We start from the raw sequence: 6,143 nt of genomic DNA, 5'->3' as shown, positions 1-6,143 counted from the left end.
GTATGTGCAAAACAAAAGACTATCGAAACAACAAAAACAAACATTAGTTTCTCAAGCCATAAAATAACATAACATGAAAATGACAAATAATGAACATAAAACTGAAAAAGAACATGAATCTGGGGATCTCCCAGTCATGTGGCTCCACTCCCTCCCAAGAAGCCGAGCAAATCTGACATCTCCTCATCCATGCCGGCCTCCTCTCCATCGTCGGGAGCCTCTGCGGGTGCCTACCCTGCCTGGGCCTCGGGTCAATCCCCGGGCCATGCGACCTCTGCCTTGAACTGGTATGGAGTAGGGCACGGAAAAGGAGCGAAGCCCTGGCTCTGCATGCTGAGGCTTAGCTGGTAGAGACACTCATGTACCTGCCCCAGCCCCCTGTGGTTGGCCGCGTGCTGGCGCATCGAGTACCGCAAATACCGCTCTGTGTCAAATGACCCAGCTGGGTCAGCCTGATGAGGTGGTGGTGGCGCGCCTGTGGCCTGTGGTGCATCACTCTGGGCCTGTCTCTGCGTGCAATACTTCTCAATAAAAGCCCGGGTGATGGGTGGCCGAATCACCTTACTAGGTGCGACAGGGACTCCGAACGACTGGCAGAGTCCTGTGATCAATGCTGGAAATCCCAGGGCCCTGTTGGACTTATCCGGGTCTAGAGGGTGCCTGGTAGGCGCCATACCTGCAAACAAATAAATGGCATCAGCGATCAACTGAGCCACATGAATGCTCATCTGTGTCAGGACGGCATACACCAACCGACACTTCGGCAGGGGGAGGTCGGAATTATGGTCACAGGGCTGGATATTGCTAAGCAGCAACGTCATCCATATCTGGGTCAGAGTAGTCATGCTGGTACGCATGATTTGTACTCGTCTCCCGGCAGTGGTCCAGGCAAAATCCTGTCCCGGTATGCACAGCAACTGGGCGATGGTCTCCTCATCAAACCCATCGGCCCGATTCCTCCTCTGGCCATATACTCAGACTCCTGGCCCTCCTCCAGCACTAAAGGGTATCCCAGGAACTAGCTGAGGGCATCCGCATCGAAAGGAATCCACTGACCCCTCACCCAAGATCGCATATCCCGCACGCCCTCCTGTGTAGGCCAAGCATTGGCATAAAATTCCAGGACTATGTCTGGGTCGAACTTGGCCATGGGGGTAACCAGCGATGTCCATCGCCGGCGAGCTATCTCTTCCTGGAAGTCGGTGTACTCATCATCCCTGAGCTGGACGTGTCTCTCTCGGTGGAATGATCATCCTTTGATGGCCTCGAAACGCTGCTGGTGCTCAGCACTCCAGAAGCGATGGTTGTCATACTCAGGAGCGGCACTGGTCCCTTCAGCCGCTTTGTCCTTCCCGGATCTCTTTGCAGGAAGCTTTCTCGGAGCCATTTCCTGCGAGGACAAACATTTTGGGAAGTTAGTTTTACCAAGAAATGCTACTTTTTAAAGCAAAAATGGCATGTAAATTTTTTTTCCAATTTAAAACAAACTTGTACACATATTTCTTCACGAACATATATATGTGCACAAGATAGTCTGCTAACTAAAAATTGCACTTATGCACATTCAGGGCACTTTTGTTACCTAGATCACATATATGCACTTCCAAGGCGTATTCGCTACCTAACTCACATGCATTTCCTTTGCTAAATTTACATATACGCATACTCAAGGTATTTTGGCTACAAAAAAAAAATTGCATACGTGCATATTCAGGTATTTCTGAGATTTATACATATACAAATTTTGTGAGGAACCTTGGTTACCTACACAATAAGGTATTACATTTCATGCCTATTCAAGTGTTTTTGCTACCTAAAACTGCATGCAAATTCAAGTATTTTTGCTAACTAAAATTACAATTCACGCCTATTCAAATATTTTTTGCTACCTAAGAATGCATTCAAATTAACAAGGTATTTTTGTGAGGTATTTTTTACATAACATGCAATATATATACATTTTGTGAGACATTTCAGCTATCCAAAAAAATTACATGTACACACATCCAAGTATCTTGCTGCCATATCCAAAGGCGTAAATCACTAAAGGTATTTTGTTACCTATTCTACACCTACATTTTCATCATGAACAAAATTTCTAAACACCTAGGTGTAAGGAAATTATCATGGCGTAGCCCATAGCTGATTGTTGGCCTAAAAGGGTAGCTTCACCTAATATGCACCCACTCTTGTGTTCTTTTGCATTAAAAAACAAGCTTTGGTTCCTAGGCCTAGGGTATATGTGGGGCAATTATTCTAGCCCTTATGAAACTGAATACATGCTCAAAAATAGCAAACACGCGCAAACCAAATTGTCCCATAGGTTGTTTCCTCCCAAAATCATGCGCAAATGCCATTGAGGCATTTCACCGAACACTTGGTGGGCGCATGTTTAGGCATGAATAGAAAGAGAATGGGGGCAATGTGGCATGCCCCATTGCTTCAAAATGCAACGTAGGCCTAGGGCCATCCCCTACAACCCCTCAATTCACAACAATCAAGCATGAATTCACATGTGAATTGCTTCACAAATTCTGCAAAAAAATGAGCAACTAAAACACCAAAACACATCAATGGAGAGCCAAATAAATAAGGGAAAGCGCACTTACTTGCGGGGAGTGAATTAAAGCGTGAAAAGGGAAGCAAAAACTCAACAATGGAGGCTTGGGGGCTGCTGCTTTCGTGGTTCCCGTGAGCTTGGGTCTTTTGAATGAGGGGGGGAAGTTTTTGAGTGCAACAATGTTCCCCTCCCTCGTTTTTTATATTTTAGTGCAGGGGTTGCTCGCCTAGGCAAGCTCAGCTCGCCTAGGCGAGCTAACCTGCCATTTTTTTAGGGGAAACATAACCATGCCCCCCCCCCCCCTTTACAGGTTAGTGTTTGCCTACTCGAACCTACTTAAGTTAGAATCATGCATCAATTACTTATTTAAAACAAACAATAGTAATAATTACTGTGAATTCAAAGGATAATGGGCTGCCTTGTAGCGACGTTCTCTGCTTGTCCAACGCCAGGAAGGGATGACTATCGGTCGGTCGTGACCCTATCCTCCATTTGCGTCCGTTCCTAAGTACCTGCAAGTAGGAAACAAACAATGTGCAGCCAATCGTGACCGGGTCATCGTCTTACCTTGGTTGATTTCTGCCGTCAACTTTGTCTCGACTTCTGATCAAGGCCTAAGATGATTCTGCCCTTGTTACCATAAGATATGCATGTGTATGCGTATGCATGAATGTTTTCAAACACAACAAATTTTTAGTGAAAGCTGGTTTAGGTTAGATTTTAATTAAGCGCTTGGGGCATCCCATGAACTGAGCGAAAAGGCTCAGGTGATCACAAACTAACACATGGTTCAAAACCAGCGTGAGGACTGAAGCCTCAAACCCACGTTCACTTCTTTTAAAGATTGTGACGAGAGATATACAGTAGATGAGGAATCCCTGGGGGAAACCAAGAAGAACACACAAAAATAAAAGAAAATGCGGCGACATCCTAAATTGCCCCAGATTCTAAGCATAGTATCGCTTGACAACGTCAGAGTTCACGGGTAAAGGTAGTTCCTCGCCATCCATGTTGGTAAGTACCAGGGCTCCTCCGGTAAAAGCCCTTTTCACAACGAAAGGCCCTTCGTAGTTCGGGGCCCACTTCCCTCGATTGTCCTTGACAGCATGGGACATCTTTTTCAGCATCAGGTCTCCCTCATGGAACTTGCGCAAGCGTACCTTTTTGTCAAATGCATTCTTCATTCTTTGTTGATACAGGCGCCCATGACTCATGGCCGTTAAGCGCTTACCTTCAATAAGGTTGAGTTGGTCATAGCGCGTTTGAGCCCACTCTGATTCTTCTAATCCAGATTCCGCCAAGATTCTTAATGACAGGACTTCTACCTCAAATGGTAGCACAGCCTCCATTCCATATACCAATGAGAATGGCGTTGCCCCGGTTGACGTGCGCACTGAAGTCCGGTAACCGTGTAACGCGAATGGGAGCATCTCATGCCAATCTTTATATGACATGGTGATCTTTTTGATAATCTTCTTGATATTCTTATTGGCTGCTTCCACGGCTCCGTTCATCTTTGGTCGGTAGGGCGTGGAATTGTGATGTTGGATTTTAAACTCATCGCACATTTCCCCTATCATCTTATTATTCAAGTTGGTGTCGTTGTCCGTGATAATCTTCCTCGGCAAACCGTATCGGTAGATGATCTCCTTCTTAATGAACCTGACCGCCACACTCCTGGTGACGCTAGCGTATGACGCGGCTTCGACCCATTTAGTGAAGTAATCAATCGCCACTAGGATGAAACGATGTCCATTTGCAGCTTTGGGCTCTATGGCTCCAATTACATCTATTCCTCACGTGGAAAAGGGTCACGGCGTGGCCATGACATTCAGAGGATGTGGCGGAGCATTGACATTGTCCGCGAACGCTTGACACTTGTGGCATTTCCTTACATGGATGCAGCAGTCACTTTCCATGGTGAGCCAGTAATAACCTGCCCTCAAGATTTTCCTGGCCATAGCATGCCCATTGGCGTGCATTCCAAACGAACCCTCGTGGACTTCCTCAATCATGTGGTTCGCCTCTTTGGCATCCACGCATCGCAGGAGAATCATGTCGTGGTTTCTTTTATATAGTATGCTCCTGCTCACGAAGAAATCAGCCGCCAATCTCCTCAACGTCCTTTTATCATTGTCGGAGGCCTCCGGTGGGTACTCTTTGCTTTCGACATATCGCTTGATATCGAAATACCAAGGCTTACCGTCCCGTTCCTCTTCCACCTGGCAACAATGTACAGGTTTGCCACGACACCAGAACTCAATGTATGGTAGATCCCCGTGTGGCGTTAGCTGGAACATGGACGCCAAAGTAGCAAGCGCGTCCGCCATTTGATTTTCCTCCTGGGGAACATGATAGAAGAAGATTTCATCAAAGGAAATAGCCAACTCCTTGATATAGGCTTTGTAGGGTATCAGCTTGGGGTCTCTAGTTTCCCATTCCCCTCTCAGCTAATGGATCACCAACGCTGAGTCCCCATACACCTTGAGTAGCTTGACATTGGAGTCAATCGCTGCCTGGACGGCCAGGGCACATGCTTCATATTCAGCCATATTGTTAGTGCAGTCAAACCCCGGCCTGGCTGTGAAAGGTATACATTGATTGTCCGGAGAGACCAATACTAATCCAATGCCATGGCCTAGAACATTTGACGCTCCATCAAACCACACGGTCCATTTGTCCCGGTCCTCGTCTAGTTTTTCCTCAAACAAGTCCATGATGTCCTCATCCGGGAATTCGAGATGCATGGGCTGATAGTTGTTGAGGGGCTGTTGAGCCAAATAATTTGCTAAGGCGCTTCCTTTTATCGCCTTTTGGGTGACGTAAACTATATCAAACTTGGATAGCAGGACTTGCCACCGGGCGATTCGTCCCGTAAGAGCTGACTTTTCAAAGATGTACTTAACTGGGTCCATCTTGGATATCAGCCAGGTGGTATGACTTAGCATGTATTGCCTTAGACGATGGGATGCGCAGACTAAAGCACAACACATTCTCTCGAGCAGGGAGTAATTCATTTCACAGGCCGTGAACTTCTTACTCAAGTAGTAGACGGCGCGCTCTTTCTTTCCAGACTCGTCATGTTGCCCCAGCATACATCCCATCGACTCGTCCAAAATCGTCATATACAAGATGAGAGGTGATGAAAGCTTGCTTGTGGAGCTTCTATGGAGGCTGGATCTTTGAACTTCAATGAGGTCCTTCAATGGTGATTTTTCACCATGGAGATGCAGCGGAAGGCAAAGGAGAAGAGGAGAGGGGAGGCACCATCCACTAGGGAATAAGCCAAGGAAGAAGGAGCTTCACCACCAAGAATTGCCTTGGATAAGAAGCTTGAAGAGGATGCTTTAATGGAGGAAAAGAAAAAGAGAAGGGGGGAGCACGAAATTGAAGGAATAAAAGAGGGAAAGAAGTGGAACTTTGAAGTGTATCTCATAAGACTTTGATTCATCAAAGTTACAACAAGTGTTACACATGTTTCTATTTATAGACTAGGTAGCTTCCTTGAGAAGTTTTCTTGAGAAAACTACCTTGAGAAGCTTCTTTGAGAAAACTTCCTTGAGAAGCTAGAGCTTAGCTACAC

Source organism: Glycine max, chromosome 3, assembly GCF_000004515.6.
Source record: "Glycine max cultivar Williams 82 chromosome 3, Glycine_max_v4.0, whole genome shotgun sequence".
Taxonomy (NCBI): domain Eukaryota; kingdom Viridiplantae; phylum Streptophyta; class Magnoliopsida; order Fabales; family Fabaceae; genus Glycine; species Glycine max.
The sequence above is the reverse complement of the archived record's forward strand: the minus strand, read 5'-3'. Positions refer to the sequence as shown.